We start from the raw sequence: 19165 nt of genomic DNA on the forward strand, positions 1-19165 counted from the left end.
GAGTATATATACCTTATCAAAATTTAATCAAAGTAGTTGAATACCTTAATAGACCAAAAGCAAATAGTGAGATTCAAACAGTAACACAAAGTCTCCCATCAAAGAAAATCCCAGAACCAGATGGCTTTGCTGCTGAATTCTGCCAAATATTTACAGAAAAATTAATATCAATTCTTCTGAAATTATTTCAGAAAATGAAAGGGGATGGAATCATTACAAACTCATTCTACTAACCTAACATTACCTTAATATCAAAACCAGGTAAGACACAAGAAAAGTGAGTTATAGGCCAATATCCCTCGTGAACAAAGATGAGAAAATCCTCCACAAAATACTAGCAAATTTAATTTAATAGTACATTAACGATTATTAACCATAATCAAGTGAGAATCATCCCAGGGACTCAAAGATGGGTCAACATAGGCAAATCAGAAAATGCAATATACCACATCAACAGAATAAAGGATAAAAATCATATGATCATCTCAATAAAAAGGCATTGATAAAATTTGACATCATTTCATGATAAAAACTCCTGAGCAAATTAGTTATAGAAGGAATGTACCTCAATGTAATAAAAACCACATGTAACAAACAACAGCTAACATCATACTGAATGGGGCAAAGCTGAAAGCTTTCTAAGACCAGGAACAAGACAAGGATACCCAAGTTCACCTCTTTTATTCAACATAGTACTACAAGCTCAGATCAAGTAAGCAAAAGAAAAAAAAAAAAAGGCATGCAAGTTGGAAAGGAAGAAATCCAAATGTCACTACTTGAATATTATATCATCTTTTTTCTTTTTGATCTGAGAGTCAGAGAAGCGAAAGAGAGGCAAACAGAGCAGACAGAACTCTTATCTACTAGTTTATTCCCCAAATGCCACTAATGGCCAGGACTTGGCCAGATAGAAGCCAAGAGCCAGGAACTCAAACCAGGTCTCCCACATGCAGTGGCATGGACCCAACTACTTGAGCCATTGCCTGTGGCTCCCCAGGGCCTGCACTGGCAGAATGTTGAAACTGAGAATCAGAGCCAGCAATTAAACCCAAGTACTCTGATATAGGACATGGGTGTCTTAACCATGAGGCTAAATGCCTGCCCCCATAACACCCCAAAGATTCCACTGAAAAATCCACTATAACTAACACAAATTAAGTAAAGTTGTAGGATACAAAGTCAACATACAAAAATTACTAATGTTGTTACACACCAAGACTAAACCATTTGAAAAATAAATTTTAAAACCAATTCTATTTCTAATAGCTACAAAAATTATAAAATACCTAGGAATAACAATAATCAAAAAGATAAAAATATCAAAAATGAAAACAATAAAACACTGGTGAAAGAAATTGAAAAAGACACAAAGAAATGGAAAGATATCCCATGTTCATGAGTTACAAGAGTCAATATCATTAAAATATCTACACTATCCAAAGTGATTTGCAGATTCAATACAATCCCTATCAAAATAACAATGATATTATCCTAGAACTAGAAAAAAATTACTAAAATTTGCATAAAACTATAAAAGGCCCCAAAGCGGAAGCTTTTTTAAAAAAAAACATTTATTTACTTATTTATGCACTTATGTATTTATTTGAAAGCAGAGTTGTAGACCAAGAGGGAGAGACAGAGATCTTCCATCCAATGGTTCACTCCCCAAATGGCCACAATGACCAGGGCTGGACCAGGCTGAGCCTAGGACCCAGGAGCTTCTCCAGGTGTCCCATGTGGGTGGCGGAGCCCAGACACTTGGGCCATCTTCTGCTGCTTTCCCAGGTGTATCAGCAGAGAGTTGGATTGAAAATAGAAAGCCCACATGGGGTTGCAGCAGCAGGACACCTTACACTACTGACTTTAAAAGACATTACAAAACCACAATAATTAAAAACAGATGGTGGGTCCAGCACTGTGGCATAGCGGGGTAAGCCACTCCTTGAGGAGCTGCTACCCAATATGGGCAAACATGAGTCCCAGCTTCTCCACTTCCAATCCAGCTCCCTGCTGATAGCCTGGGAAAGCGGTGGAAGATGGCCCAAGTCCTTGGGCTCCTGCACCCATGTGGGGGACCCAGAAGAAGCTCCTGGCTTCTGGCTTTGAATCAGCCCAGCTCCAGCCATTATAGCCATTTGAGGAGTGAACCAGCAAAAGAAGGACCTCTGTCTCTTTCCCTCTGTCTGTAACTCTGCCTCTCAAATAAATCTCTTAGAAAATATTTATATAGCTCAGTATTAGCATAAACACAGATCCATAGACCAGTTGAACAAGATAGAGGCCCTGGAAGCAAACCCATACACTATAGCCAAATGATCTTTAATAACAGTGTTAAGAATTCACACAGGGAAAAGGACAGACTTTTCAATAAATGGTTCTAGAAAAACATTCAGAAGAACGAAACTAGATTACCCTATCTCTCATCATGTACAAAAATCAACCAAAATGGATTAAAGGGCTAAATGTAAGACCTGAAACTTGGAAACATAGGGAGGATGCTGCAGGACACCAAAATGAGCAAAGATTTTCTTTGGAAACAAAAGTTGAAGTAGACTGATCAGATTTCAACAAGCTAAAGAGCTTCCACACAGCCAAGGCAACAGTCAACAGAGTGAAGAGAGACAACCTTCATAAAGATGAACATCTGACAAGCAGCTAACAACCAGAATATATAAGGAATTAATCTAGCAAAAATCGGTAATAGTAATAATCCAATTTAAAAATGGGAAGTAGATTTAAAAAGACATTTCACAAAAGAAAACATACAAATGACTTACAGGTACATTAAAAATATTCAACCTCACTAATCGTCCCTCCAGTCAGATTGGCCATCATCCAAAAGACAAAAGACAGCAAGTGCTGATGAGGAAGTACAGAAAAAGGAACACCAAGCACTGCTGGTGACGACGTAAATTATCATAACCATTGTGGAAAACAACATAGAGACTCTCCAAGAAAGTAAAAATAGAGTTAGCATGTAACCCCAAGGGAAATGAAACGGCTCAGTTGGAGAGACATCTTCATTTTCACTCCCCTGGTTATCGCAGCATAATGATCAAGAATGGAAAAACCTAAATGTCCACCAACTGATGAATGGATAAAGAAAATATGCAATGTACACACAGCAGAATATGATTTGGCCATAAAAAGAAAGAAATCTTGTCATCTGTAACAACACAGATCAACCTGGAGGTTATTATCACTGGTGGGAAGCTGAGCACAGAAAGACAAGTACTGTGTGAACTCATTCATATATGGGATACTAGAAAGTTGATCTCAAAAGAAAAAACAGGTGATCTCACAGAAGTTAACAGTGCAATGGTAGTTACCAGAGGTTGGGGAGAGTAGTTGGGAGGAAGGCTTAGGGGAAGGTTGATTAATGGGTAAACTAAGTTATAGTTAGACAAGAGTATAAAGTTCTGGTATTCTGCACAGCAAGAGAACTACAGAAAATGGTAATGCACTGTATATTTTTCTCTTCATGAAAAACTAGGAGAAAAGGAATTTGAATGTTTCCATCACAAAGAAATGTTAAATATTTGAAAAAATAATTACATTTACCTTGTTTGGACATTACATGTTGTATATACATATAGAAACATTGCAGGACATCTCATAAATACATTCATTTTATTTTGTTAAGATTTATCTATTTATTTGAAAGTCAGAGTTACACAGAGAGGAGAGGCAGAGACAGAAAGAGAGAGAGGTCTTCCATCTGTTGGTTCACTCCCCAACTGACCACAATGGCCAGAGCTGCACTGATCCAAAGCCAGGAGCCAGGAGCTTCTTCCAGGTCTCCCATGTGGGTGCAGGGGTTGGGCCATTTTCCACTGCTTTCCCAGGCCATAGCAGAGAGCTGGATCAGAAGAGGAGCAGCTGGGACTAGAACCTGCGTCCATATGGGATGCCAGTGCTTCAGGCCAGGGCATTAACCTGCTGCACCACAGCACCAGCCCCTAAATATATTCATTTTATATGTCACATAAAAATAAGTGTGTTTCTTGAAGAAATAGAGACCACTCGCAGAGTCACCCAAGTCAGTCTACACAGGACTGCAAGCTAGGACCTCTATTCAGTGTCCAGAAAGATGTCAGGACAAATGAGCCAGTTTTCCCTTTTACTCTCATCACTCTCCTATAATGACAGAAGTTCAAAAATAGCTAACAGGGGCCAGTGCTGTGGCATAGTAGGCTAAGCCTCTGTCTGCAGCGCCGGCATCCCATATGGGTGATGGTTTGTGTCCTGGCTCCTCTTCTTCTGATCCAACTCCCTGCTAGTGGCCTGGGAAAGAGGTAGAGGATGGCCCAGGTGCTTCAGCCCCTGCACCCATGTGGGAGACTTGAAATAAGCTCCTAGCTCCTGGTTTCAGATCAACCCAACTCTGGCCCTTGGGTCATTTGAGGGGTAAACCAGCAGATAGAAGACCGCTTTCTGTCTCTCCCTCTGTCTGTGGCTCTGCCTCCCAAATAAATAAATAAATAAATATTTTTTAAAAATAGAGAACAGTGGGAAAAGGAAATATAAATGTAAACATGAAGAAGGTGCTCGATTGTACTCATGACAAAAGAAATATAAATTAAAATTACAATGAGGTTTTTTTTTTTTTTCTACCGGAGTCCTACGGTGTGTTGGTGGGTTTGTGGGGAGATGCAGTTGCTCCTAGACACTTTGCCAAAAAAGCAGATTTGTATAACCCCTACAGCAAAAAAAAAAAAAAAAAAAAAAAAAAAAATTTCTTTGGTAACCGTTTCCATCTAATAATTCCAATCTTAAGACTCTGTCCCAGAGTTATACTGCCAAAAGGGTGTGCGGTTTGAGCCACCTGCAGTGTCAGCATCCCACATGGGTGCCGGTTCAAGTCCCAGCTGCTCCACTTCCAAACCAGCTCTCTGCAATGGCCTGGGAGAGCAGTAGAAGATGGCCCAAGTCCTTGGCCCCTGCACCCATGTGGGAGACCCAGAAGAAGCTCCTGGTTCCTGGCTTTGGATTGGCTCAGCTCCAGCCGTTGCAGCCATCTGGGGAGTGAACCATCAGATGGAAGACCTCTCTCTCTGTCTCTGCCTCTCCTCTCTCTGTGTAACTCTGACTTTCAAGTAAATAAATAAATTTTAGCAAATAAAATGAATATATTTATGAGATATCCTGCAATGTTTCTATATGTATATACAACATGTAATGTCCAAACAAGGTAAATGTAATTATTTTTTCAAACATTTAACATTTCTTTGTGATGGAAACATTCAAATTCCTTTTCTCCTAGTTTTTCATGAAGAGAAAAATATACAGTGCATTACCATTTTCTGTAGTTCTCTTGCTGTGCAGAATACCAGAACTTTATACTCTTGTCTAACTATAACTTAGTTTACCCATTAATCAACCTTCCCCTAAGGCCTCTCCCCCACTCCTGTCTCCCTCCCTCCCTCTCTCTCTCAGCTTCTGCCTCTCTGTAACTCTGCCTTTCAAATAACTAACTAAATCTAAAAAAAAAAAAAAAGATATGAACAATACACCATGTACCCTTAAAAAGAAAAAGGCAGTTAAATGTATTTGACCTCTCTAGAAGTTCACAGCTGACAAAACCCAAACCTTTTTTCATTCTCAGAATACTTGATAGCTTATTAGGAGCTATTACTTTCATTCAAATATCAAAGCATTTATAATTGGAAAAATAAGTATTTTGTTTTGTTTTTAGGATTATAGGCATTCCATAAAAATAACACAAGTGGATTGTGGATGATGAAATGAACTTCACTCCATCCCTGATGATTGAAACTTGTCTTTCATTACAGATGTATCTTAAGAGATATTTCTCCCCGCACTACAGTACCTACTGCATAATGCTACATGACAAACACCCCCAACGCCTAGGGCTCAGGGCACCAAACAGGTAGGAGTATCCCTCTTTTGCATTAAGTCAGGAAAAGAGCTGTCCAAGACTCTTGGAAATGATCTACTGAAGAAACATTCCTGAGGCCACAAGTTAAACAAGAAAGGCAAATAACATCATCCACCCAGGTATGTGAGTCAGGAATCTAGCTAGGGTGCCAGATTCATCTTTTCCCCCCTACAGCAGATTATGAGCAACTCCACTCTACTTTTCAAAACCAATTCCATCCCCACTCACCTCCCTCCATCTCCACAGCCATCACTAGAGCCCACCTTGGCAGTCAGTCTCTCACCTGCAGCAGCCCCCCAACTCCTTCCTCTGCTTCCACATGGCCTCCCATTCTCTGGGTACAATTTTAAAAGTAAATTATTATCTCTCCCTCCCCAGTTTAAAACCGTGCAGAGCCTTTCTATTGTTCTTAGGGAAAAAATGCAAACTCCAGAATTTGGCCTGTAAGCTCTAGAATGTTCTATCTTCTCTCTCTCTCCAACATCATCACATGGCATTTTATCCCTCACCCACTTCACCTCAGCTGTTCTGATCTGTGAATTTCTAAATTTGCCAAGCTCTTCCCTATCTCAGAGTCTTTGCAAGGAAGTAGCCAGAATACAATTGGCAGCAAGCTAATGACAGAATTGTAATAATGGAGGATGGATGAGAAGTATGAATTTATATCCCTTTAAAACAATATCCTAGTCATTTCTGGCTGCTTTGATAATAATGATTCCTCACCTAAAACCCACACCCTTCCCAAGCATTCATTCAATCAATATATATTATATTTCTGTTTCATGTACTTTCCTTGTTACCTTGGAATATTAAAAAAAAAAACACAAACCTTGCCCTCAAAGAGCTTATAGTCTACCAGGAAACCTAAGATTTATTCATATGTATCCATAAGAAATCTTCTATGAATTACATAAATAGGAAAGATATAAAATACAGCCAAATATTCAATCATTTATGGCTGGTGTGAGATGTGACGGTTCATGGAGAAAGTCTGCTTGAGGTTCACATGAATAATAGGTGGAAGTTGGAATGACACAGCAGCAATAGAGATAGGGAAGTGTGTTCCAGGCAGAGGAGGCAGTGGTCAATACATAGAAACAGGAAAATGCACAGTGTGCTTAGAAATGGTGAGAAAAGTCAAGATGGCAGATTGGACACAAAATATGAAAGGCCACAGTGATAGACCAATCATTATAGCAAATATTTGTTACAGGCTTACTATGTGCCAGGCTAATCATTTAATGAGGTAGGCACTATGATTATCCCCATTAAGGTAATGAAAACACAGAAGGGTTGGGTAATTTTTCCAAGGTCACAAAAATAGGAAGTGGCAGGGCTGGGATCCAGATCTTAGCAGTCCAGCTTCAGCTGCATGTTAACCATGTAGGGACTTAGCCTTAATCAAATGGATACTATGACTCACTCAAGAGTTTTGGCAAGAATGTGGCATAATTGGGTCTTGGACGATTTATTCTGATTGTGATATAAAGAATACCTTGGAGAAGGAACAACTAAAGACAGGAAAACACCTTTGAAACCCAGTTCAATATTAAAGGACAAAGGTATGGGGTTTAGACCAGCAGCACAGCAGTGAGGATGGAAAGGAAAGCCTGAGTAACAGAGATAATGAGAAGGCTGAATCAAAGAATGTTGAAATTGATGGGATATTAAAGAAGAATCAGCAACCACAGGTTATTCTGCAATGTCAAGTTATCTGAGTGACAGGAAAATGGTTGTGTTATTATTGTTTATTTTTTAAAATATCTCCTTATTGGGACCGCGGTCGGCGCGGGTTGTGGTCGGCGCGGGTTGCGGTCGCCCGGGTTGTGCGGGACGCACCTCGCTCCACCGCGGGCGCCTGCTCTCGTCTCCGCGTCTTCCGCCCCATCCTCCTCCTCCTCAGCTCTCGGCTCCGCTGACCTGCGAGCGGAGGCCTGCGAGCCCAGGCCGCCGCCTACCCGGATGTCGGGTGTCATGGTGCCGGCGCCCATGCAGGACCTGGAGGCCCTGCGTGCGCTCAGGGCGCTCTTCAAGGAGCCGCGGAACCGAGAGACAGCACCCAGGACTATATTCCAGAGAGTCCTGGATATCCTGAAGAAATCTTCTCGTGCAGTTGAGCTGGCCTGCAGAGACCCATCCCAAGCGGAACATCTGGCTTCCAGCCTGCAGCTCATAACAGAATGCTTCAGCTGTCTCCGGAATGCTCGCATAGAGTGTTCTGTGAACCAGAATTCGATCAGAAACTTGGATACAGTCAGTGTCGCTGTTGATTTGATTCTGCTGTTCCGGGAACTGCGAGTGGAACAGGAATCTCTGTTGACAGCTTTTCGCTGTGGCCTACAGTTTTTAGGCAACATTGCCTCACGGAATGCAGATTCCCATGCTGTTGTTTGGATGCATGCTTTCCCAGAACTCTTTATCTCTTGCTTAAATCATCCAGACAAAAAAAATTGTTGCCTATTCTTCAATGATTTTGTTCACCTCCCTTAATCCTGGAAGAATAAAAGAACTGGAAGAAAACCTCAATATCGCGAAAAATGGCATAGAAGCTCACCAAAAGCAGCCTGAATCAGAATGGCCGCTCTTGATGATTACAGACCACTTTCTGAAAAGTCCAGAATTGGTACAAGCCATGTACGCCAAACTGAGCAATCAAGAAAGGGTTACCTTGTTAGGCCTTGTAGTGGCCAAGCTGACCCCAGACGACCTCAGTGCCTTTCTGCGCCACGCCGAGCTGATGGCCAGCTCCTCTGTGGATCAGTGCAGGACTGTGCTGAAGCTGATGTCCGAGCAGCACCCTGAGGATGCGGAGGTACTGGCTACAGCTAGGCTGCCGGATGTCCTGTGTGAGATGACGGCTAATACCGAGCTGCTTGGCTATCTGCAGGTTTTCCCTGGCTTGCTGGAAAGAGTGATTGATCTTTTATGACTGATTCATGTAGCTGGAAAAGACACCATAAACATCTTCATACCTGTGACTGTATCAAAGAAGGTGATGTCTCCAGTGTGGCTGAGGGGTTTAAGTCTCACCTTATACGTCTGATTGGAAATCTGTGTTACAAAATCAAAGATAACCAAGACAAGGTGAATGAGCTGGATGGCATTCCGTTGATCCTGGACAGTGCAGAATCAATGATAATAACCCCTTTCTGACCCAGTGGGTGGTGTATGCCATCCGAAACCTTACAGAGGACAACGTGCAAAACCAAGATGTGATTGCCAAGATGGAAGACCAGGGTCTGGCAGACACATCGCTCCTTAAAAAGATGGGGTTCGAAGTTGAGAAGAGGGGCGGGAAGCTGATTCTGAAGTCCAGCAGTGGCGGCCCCGTGAATGAACTCTCCATCCAGGCGTCTGAGTTTTCAGAACCTGTTTTCGTGGATTTTTCGTCTTCTACAGTTTGTGAATCCCAAGTTTTGAAGATTATTGGGTCTTTTAGATAATAGAGTTAAGTGCGAACAAGCTGACCATGGAAGAACCCGAGTTTTCTCTTGTTCCTGTGTTTTAAATGTGACTCTGCTTTGCCTTTGTTCCCTGGATAGAATGTGCATTTAAATAATGTGTTGTACTGACACCTGCAACAGCAAATAAAAAATCCTCTTGTCTGGCAAAAAAATTTTTTTTTCCTTATTTATTTATTTATTTGAAAGTCAGAGTTACAGAGAGAGGCAGAGACAGAGATCATCCATCCATTGGTTCACTCCCCAGAAGGCCTCAATGGCCAGGGCTGGACCAAGCTGAAGCCAAGAGCCAGGAGTTTTCTTCCAGGGTTCCCACATGGGTGGCAGGGACTCAAATACCTGGGCCATCTTCCACTGCTTCTCTGAGAATATTGGCAGGGAGCTGGATGGGAAGTGGAGTGGCTGGGGTATAAACCTGCACCCGTATGGGATGCCAGTGTGGCACTCAGCATCTTTACCCACAGTGCTACAGTGCTGGCAACACGTTATAAATTTTTAAAAAGTAAAAGATAAATTTCTTGAGAGAGAAATTGGTGGATTTCCATCTTAAATTATAAGAAATTTCTATTGGATTTGAGGCTCTTAGAGTTTAGTCAGATAGAACTTTCTGGACAAAAGTAGAACTGAACATGGAAGAAATGACTGACTTGATGGTGTGAACTGGGAAGTTAGCCCTTTAGACCTAATTTAGAGTGACATGGAACAGTTTGGTATTTCCACTTTTAGGGAATCAGAAGGCAAAACCAAAAAAGAGACAGAATACAAAAACAGAAAGATAAAATTGAGAGTTAAATATGACCAACTTTAAGAAAGAAAGTATTTCAAAAATGAAAAAAAAAACTTTTGTGGTTTCAAATGTTATCATGAGGTACATAAAAATGAAGACAGAGGCTGGCACTGTGATGCAGCGGGTTAAGCTGTGGCCTGCAGGGCCAGCATCCCATCCTGGCTACTCCACTTACAATCCAGCTCCCCACTAACGCACCTGAGAAAGCAGTGGAAGATGGCCCAAGTCTCTGGACCCTTGGACCCCCGGACCCCCATGGAAGACCTGGAAAAAGCTCCAGGCACAGCCCTAGCCTTTGCAGCTACTTGGGGAGTGAACCAGCAGGTGGAAAATTTCTTTCTCCTGTCTCTGACCCTCCTTTTCTCTGTATCTCTACCTTTCAAATAAATAAAAAATTATTTAAAAAATGAAGACAGAGAAATTGTCTTTTTGATACTCTGTTGACTGAGAGAAAAAATACAGGTAAAAAAAGAGTTCCAGATTTAAATGCATGAAGAAAAAATATGGACAGTAGGTATACAGGGGATCATTCAAGAAAGTTGGAGGTAAAAAGAAAAGGGAGGGATAAGGTAGTCAATTAGTAAATTCAATGAAGTTCTTTTATTTGTTGGGTTGTTTCCTAGATTGAAGCCTCTAAGCATGTTTGGAAACCTGGAAGTAACAGAGAAAGAGGGATTAAAGGTAAAACAATTGCTTAAGCAATGGAAGCAGAGAAAAATGTGATGCTTCAGAAGACTTGAGAAGTGGTGTTGAGAGGATTATGTCAGATGAACTGAACAGTCTCAAAAAAACAAGGGTCTTCTGCTAAAGCTATGATGGCAGATAATACTGAAGGCAGTGCAACAGAATCCAAGAAACAAGAAATAAGTAAACAGAGCAAGTAACAACAGCTAGCTCAAATTAGGTAGGAGGAATAGAGGGAGCCAATTAAAACCAATGTCACTTTCTCCAACAAAATCAGTACTGCTACCCCAAGAATGTTGAGAAAGTAGACAAGATGCTTAGCAGGCTATCACACCCCCATATATACACTCATGCATTCACCAAACAGTGAATCAATGTCCACTGTGTTACAGTCTATGTGGAGTGCCAGAGCCAGGCACGTGATGGTTACCCATCAACTTGGATGGTTCTGGAGGAAAATGGGGGCATATTCTTAAATTGAGCAAAACAGACCCAACTCACTCACTCATTGCCCTGAAGTCACATTCTCATTACTTCTGATTGCCAATAACTGTTGGTGACCAATTCATGATTTAGCAATAATTCAGGAAACAGTTCTTTTGGGTTACATATACCCTAGGGAATTTAGAAAATTATTTGGTGAAAGCTTCATCATGAGAGATGGGTCTGAGCTTCATAAGTGGCAAAGCCTTAAAGCCCACCTTCTTATCAGGGCCCTCTTGTCAGTTTCTATCTGCCTCTCAATGGGAAAACTTGCTTGTGGTTTAGATGGCACCTTTCTTAGGTCCTCTACTGATGACTCTGTCCTTAGCTTTAGACTCTGTGAGTTTAAACTGTGTGTTAGATTTGTTTTCTCCTGACTTGAAACAGTGAAATTCTAGATGGCTATGCACAGGAAACCTCAGGTGAAAGCACTTTCTGCAAGCTAACCCTGCTGTCCCCTTCAGAAGCCAACTCCTACTGAGAAGTCACCTCCTGCTGGGACCCTGTCTTGACTCCCGTTCCCAATGACAGCCCTATTCAGCATGAGGCAGCCAGAATGAGCATCACCCAGTTCCCTTAACAGAAGTTAGGGTCCATTCTTGTTGAGGGGGGAATGTGATGAGTCATGGGTTAAGAGGCAGTCTGGACACTCTGGCCAAAAAAAAAAAAAAAAAAGGACCTAAATGAAAGATCTCTGTGAGTGAGATCCCAGTGGAAAGAACAGGTCTTCAAAGAAGCAGGTACCTTTCTCTGAAGGGAGGAGAGAACTTCCACTTTGACTATGACCTTGTTTAAATAAGATAAGAGTCAGTGAACTCAAAAGGCTTCCATAGCCTTGGAAACTCATGACTGGAGCATAGGGAGATTACTGAGGCCATAAACAGGAGTGTCAATTTGTTAAGTCAACAACAGGAGTCACTGTGCACTTACTCCTCATGTAGGATCTCTGTCCTTAATGTGCTGTACATTGTGATTTAATGCTATAACGAGTACTCAAACACTATTTTTCACTTTGTGTTTCTATGTGGGTGCAAACTGTTGAAATCTTAATGTATACTAAACTGATCTTCTGTATATAAAGAAAATTGAAAATGAATCTTGATAAGAATGGAAGGGGAGAGAGAGTGGGAAAGGGGAGGGTTGTAGGTGGGAGGGAAGTCAAGGGGTGGGGGAAGCCAATGTAATCCATAAGCTGTACTTTGGAAATTTATATTCATTAAATAAAAGTGAAAATAAATAAATAAATAAATAAATCTTGTTTTTCAAATCTCAAAAAAAAAAAAAGAGAATAAAAGAAAAGCTTCATCATGGAAGGATCCTCAGAACTTCAGTTTCTGAATGCTACAGAATATTTCAAAGTTGGCAGACAACTTCACTCCTTCTGCCTTTGTTTCTATCAAGCGAAGAGCTTGTCCATCCCACTCCAACAACATGTCGGTTGCTTTTCTCATAGCCAGCAAGCCCTGCAGTGATTTCACCAGAGTTCTGCCCTCCCGTCCATTCCTTTCTTACCTCCAACTATCTTCCCATCAAGGATGCCCTGGGTGCCTATGATGTTGCAGGCACTGGGCCCTGTGCTTACCATAAAGTCTTTATACACAAGGAGATCATAGTGCAGGTAAGGGAAGTATAGTGCAAGCCCAGTGAAGCACAGTGCTTACAAATAAAGGATAGGAAGATCACTCCACCTAAGGGAGTCAGACAAGCTTTCAGACGAAGAGCCTCTTTGTGAGGCAAAGGACAAGCAGCAATTGTCCAGGTGTGTGTGGGAGAGCATTTCATGAGGAGGAATAGCACACACGAAGGCACTGAGGCATGAATCCGCAGGCTGTTTAGTAAACTGCAAGCAATTCAGGCTGGATGGAGAGCAGGAAGAATGTGGGAGAATGGTAAGACAGAGGGTAGGCAGGCAAGTCAAGTCGGCATGCAGTGCCTGCTCATTAGAAGCCTCACTGAGGAGTCTGGCTTCCTTCCTGTTGCCCAGGAGTTAGTAATGCTTGGGGTCACAGCTCCTTTCAAAATCTACAGAAACATAAACCATCTTCTCAGGAAAAAATAATTCATCAAAATAGCATGCACAGTGTCCACAAACACTAAAGTCCAAAGGCATCATGGACCTCAGGTTTAACAATCTAACAACAGGCAAAAGGCCAGCTTTTTGTTTTCAAAAATAGCTGGAAGTATATACAACAAGCAAGGATGTAATGTGATCCAATTTGTTTTAGAAGAAACACTCGGCCAACTCAGTAGTGAATGGATTAGACACAAGCGAGAACAATGGGAGAATGAGCAATTAAGACGTCACAACAACCATCTGGTTTGGAAAGGATGACAGAAATTGCCAAGAAATTGTTGAGAAAGATAAGAGTGATTCAAGCCATCAAATACTTAAATGTACCACAATAGTTAAAACAATGTGATGTTGACCCCTTCTCCACAGAAGTAGAGAAATCAATGAAAAAAAATGAAACTAGATACAGACTTTGCTTTAGTTTGTATTTATTAGAAAGGCAGACAGAGACAGAGATCTCCCACCCACTGGTTTACTCCCCAGATACCTACAGCTGCTGGACCTGGAAAAGGCTCCATCCAGGAGCACAGGAGCATGGAACTCAGTTCAGGTCTCACAAGTAGATCTAACTATTTGAGCAATCACCTATTGCCTCCCAAGGCTTGCACTGATAAAAAGCTGGAATCAGAACTGAACCAGGAGCTATGGTAATGGATATGGAAATCTCAAGCAGCATCCTTTTTTAAGTGTTTATTTATTTTAAAGGCAGATCAACAGAAGGAAAATACAGAGATTCTTCCATCCACTGACTGACTCCCTAAATGGACACAGCATCTAAGTTCAAGCCAGGTTGAAGCCAGGAGACAGGAACTCCATCTTGGTCTTCCAAAAAGGGTGGCAGAGGTCCAAGTACTTGGATGGCCTTCTTCTGCCTTCCCAGATGGTTAGCCAGGAGCAGGATGGGAAGCAGAGCAGCCAAAACTCAAACCAGAACTCTGATACAGGATGCTGGCATGGCTAACAGCAGCTTAACCCAACACTCCACAATGCCTGCCCCCTTAAGCACCATCTTAACTGCTATGACCAATGCTCATGCACTAAACACAGAATTCTGTATTATCTTTTTTCCAAGATAAAACTTGGAAGGCAAAGTATAGATTATTCAGCAAATCATGGTCAAGAATGGACTGGAAAAACTATCTGAAAGAAAAACTGAAATTAAATTCTTGCACTCCTTTGTACCAAAATAAATTCCAGACGGACTAAGAATGAAAATGCAAACTAAACAAAAAAAAAATAGTACTGGAACAAAACATAGGAAAAGTATATGTAATCCTAGGATGGTGAAACACTTTATAAATGAACACCAAAGCAAAAACTTTAAAAAGAAAACATGGAAAACTCAACCACTGCCAAGAGCTGTGGGGAGGGATAACTGGGAGTTTCAGTTACGCAGAATGATTAAGTCCTAGGTATCTGTGAGCACCATTATGACATAGTTAATCAGGTTTATCATAGACTTAAAAACTTGTTCAAAGAGGAGATTTCACATTAGATGTTCTTACCACAAATTTTAAAAAGGCAAGAGGATTATTCTCTATAGCACATAAAAAATTCAATAAAATTAACTGGAAAATAAGCATCCCAAAAGAAAAATAAGCAAGAAACATAAACAGGCAATTTCCAAAAAAAAATATCACCCAATCTCATTAGTAATTTAATAAATGTAAATAAAACCACAATGAGATACTGGTTCTCCCATATCAGATTGCTAATTTTTTCAATATTACTACTTAAGACATGAGAAAAATATGCCCTCTCATATATTGCTAGTAGGAGAAATAAAATAAAAGTAAAAAAAAAACCCACTTGATATCAAGTTGACACAAAGAATCAAACCTTCATAAATAAGTATAACCTTTGACCTTCATGCTGTGCTGTGAGAGGAGTATTCCCAGGAAATGACCCTGACATAGCTACCAGGAAACATACAACTTTTATATGAGCAGAAATTTTAAATTGGAGTCAAAAAATGAATTAGCATAGCCATTAAAAATCTAGCTACAAAAATTACGTTTAGAAAAATATTTAAAAGAATTGACAGATGCTCAACTAGTTTGTTAAATGGGGAGGAAAGCAGGCCACAGAATCATGTTATCAAATACTAGCCTGACAAATCCCACTTCCCTACCCAAGCTACTGTACACAAAAGAGACTATAGGTTGAATGAGATAGCATTTTGAAGTACAATTCAGTAGCATTGATATTACAAATGACAGCTAATATCATTAACTGTATTGGTAATAATCATAGAAATAACAACAGAAAAAATACACGAGACTAAGAAGATGTGTGATTCACAGTGATGCTTTACTGACAATTCAAGTGGCCAGCCCAGGTTTCTACAACCTTGTTATTGGTCCTAAGCAATACCCTCTGGTGCAGCATGAGTGACCTTGATGTGGTTCCTCACATGGCTTTCATCAACCTAATCATGTCCCCTCCCTCCTTGCCAAGCTTTGACTCAAAAACCAGAGGACAAAATCCAGGAAAACTATCTGTAGTTATATATGGATATGATGAAGAAAGAGGAAAAGAGGGCCTTTTTCAATTCCCTAGAGACCTCACCACGTTCTCTGGCAGTTGCTTGCAATGCAACAAGGAGGAAAACACTGCTCCAGAGCTGCAGATGGGCTGACAGCTATGGGATGATGGCTCCGGTGTAATTTAGCACAGGACCACACGGATACTATTCAGTGCTCTCAGCTCTCCAACACAGGGTGATGTCTAAGAATCCCAACTTGTGTGAAGCAGGGCAAGTGGAATGTTTGCATCCATTTCCAATAATGATTTCATTTCCAAATGTCTGTATGAGAGCCTCTGAAAATCTAGCGACATGATTTAAGTTAGTTACCAATCAATAAAAATGTACCACATGCTTTGAGTAGCATCTCAGCCAACATACATTTTATTTTGAGCTTTCTTATGACGAGGGTGCAGCCTGTAATATTTAAGCATTACTTGCAGTGGGAAGAGCATATTTCCATTTGGTTGCACTTGCAGACTTAACACTTGGATCGCAAATTCCTTTGCTTCTGAGTCCCTCCCTTCAGAACTGCAGACATGAGGTTCATCAGAAGACCTTACTCTATGTTGAAAGCAATTGAATATGAGGCAGGAAAAAAAAGGAGTAGCTTATGAAAAGAAAGAAAATAAACACCCATACAAATGAGTATGTGTTTAACAAGGGAAGTTATCTCAAAGGTCACAGATTGGCAGAGGAAATATGCTATTTACCGATGGTGGGGAAGGAAAAATCCCAAAGACACATAAAAGTCACTCTAAATATTTGCCACTCTGTTTCTAAGACCAGTGTGCACTAGCAGGGGCGAGCTGAGTACACATTCAGGATTCAACCAGGACTGCAAGCTACCAAGTTCAGGTCTCTAAAGCAGCAGTGGGAAGCTGCTCTCAATCATGTCTAATTTGTTTCAGCAGAATTGCTGTTACTACTCTTGAAGGGTAACCTCAATAATATGTTTTCATTACCCATCACTTTTCAGTCTTCCAGATATATGTATGTATAGATAGATCCATAGATACACATATATGATATATATAAAATAATACAGATATGATATATACATACTAATTTCTATGTAGTGTATTCTAGCTCAATTACTTGGCTAATTTTATGAGTTTGCCTATTATATATTACTCATAAAACTTGTTTGCATCTATTTTATTTGCATTTAGTTGTTTCAACTACTAGAAAATAATGAATGGTATTTTGTTAATGCGATTATTAGTCAATCTGAAAGTTTGCGTGGATGAAAAAGGCATCCTCCTCATAAATTAAATTATATGTGACTTTTCCTTTAGATTCAGAGATTCCAAGAATGATTACTCTAAAACAAAACCATCCATTTACCAGAATAACTCAGAGCAAAGCTGTGGTGTTACAAGACCTGACAGTATTTCTTGGAACAGAACATTATTAGTTCATAAATTTAAGGCAGGCACACAGACGCCTGCCCTGCACACAGCATAAAGCAGTTTGCTACAGTAAAATCTTCAGTCCGATTTTGACCATAAACACAGCTTGATAATCATACCAGAAAGAGGTTTCGGCTGTGGACAGGGTGTTTCTATTTCTCACACACTCAGGCAGACAAAGATGTACGCTTTCATCCACAGGTTCCTTTTCCATCCCTTGGTTCCCCCCACACCCCATCCTGAAGCTCACGCTTCACTTCTGAAATGGCTTTTTCTGCCTTACCTTGACCATAAAAATCTGGAACGGGCGAGTTGCCTTGGTGGAGCAGCAACAGAATGTGGCCAAGGGAAATGAAACCTCAGTTCCTACCAGCAATACAAATCTCTGACATTCAATAGCAGGAAAAAAGGGGAGCTCACATCCCATCTAATCTCGGTGCTTTCACAGAAGATATTTTAATGAAAACAATTCAGGCTCCTGACGCAACAGAAGGTAGCTTTGCATAATATTTAGTTTCTAAAGTCTCCAAAAGGTATCTGCTATTTATTTATGATCCAAATATATTAAGCCTAAAATGGAAAAGCTTCTAGAATTTCCAAAGAGCCTCCATAAAACCTCTCGGATAATTATTAGCACAGCAGAAAGCAGTGTTAGGTCTCACTTAGGTTTTTCTGGTTATTGCTTGCTCCCCTCCAGCCTACCCCTACCTGCACCGCCAGGATTGTGCAGATGTGTTTTAGAAGATTTTTACACAAAAACCATTCACTCGATTGTTAAAATATCTCAGGAGTACATTTTTCAATATCACCTGGAAAAATCTTAGGCTATTTTATAAAATGTCCCAGTTCAGAAACCCGAGACTAAAGGGAAAAAGTCCTAAGCCATGATCAGTCAGGACACTTCAGGCATTCTTTCGGTTCCAAAAGAAATAACTCCTCATAGATGGAACTCAAAAATAAGATACCATTCTTCTCTCAAAATAATAATACATCATAATAAAAGCAACTAAAGAAAAATCCTCCTTGCCTGGAATCTAAACAATCAGCCGTTCACATGCCTTAATTTTTATCAACTCCTCCTTTATGAGAAATAGACCAATGAAATGTAAAAATGCTAATTCAAAGATTTTCTTTATAAGGAGCTGTTTGGATAAGATCAGTAGAGATTTGACCCAATATTCAACTCACATTTATGGAAAGGATTCTACACTTGTGATTGACATGCACATGATAAAAGTAGTATTAAGTGTACTCTTTTATTTTCTAATTTCTTCAAAAGTGTCTTTGCCCTACTTTAATATAAATTCAAAATTAATCATAATATATACTTATTTAATCAATCTATCTCCAGTGTATTTAGGACAAGTGGAATTCATAACAAAGTAGAAAGAAAGATTTTTTTGGGGGGGGGAGGGAGTGACAGGAGTACTAAGTGAGCCATTTAAAAAGATAACTTTAATATGCAGCATTTCTCCATAGAAAAATTAAATGAGAACATGAGGTTAGGGGCTAAAACACCTATGTCTATAATGTATTTTATATCCAAATAAAGTTGAGAATTTTTCAGTTTTACCAATTGGAAGTTATGACAACCATTATACTTCCTATATTCTTGCAATACAAAATTATGATATAAATACAGAATTCATTGACCTATTCAGATGAGATCCAAAAAGATAATTGGCCATGTACATGGTGATATTTTTATCTGCAGAAAATAAGGCTGATGGCTGATTTGACTAAAAATATATAAATGTTGTCATTATGTCTTTATATGGGTTTATTGGAACAACTCACCTACTAATGAACCTGAAGTTACTCATGAAGTTACTGGGCCATTATTA

General features: G+C 40.2%; 1 protein-coding gene and 1 pseudogene across 7 annotated transcripts in view; one reads left to right on the forward strand and one right to left on the reverse strand.

Annotated features, from left to right (window-relative positions):
- Window positions 1–19165, reverse strand: part of PDE4D (phosphodiesterase 4D) — a 1644269-nt gene that overhangs the window by 1573628 nt on the left and 51476 nt on the right. The gene's annotated exons all lie outside the window — the stretch shown is intronic.
- LOC100352007 (ataxin-10 pseudogene) lies at window positions 7494–17771 on the forward strand (annotated as a pseudogene). Its single transcript, XR_016220769.1, has one exon. The product of XR_016220769.1 is annotated as an ataxin-10 pseudogene (transcript).

Source organism: Oryctolagus cuniculus, chromosome 14 (assembly GCF_051225735.1).
Source record: "Oryctolagus cuniculus isolate XC-2025 breed Fujian yellow rabbit chromosome 14, ASM5122573v1, whole genome shotgun sequence".
Taxonomy (NCBI): domain Eukaryota; kingdom Metazoa; phylum Chordata; class Mammalia; order Lagomorpha; family Leporidae; genus Oryctolagus; species Oryctolagus cuniculus.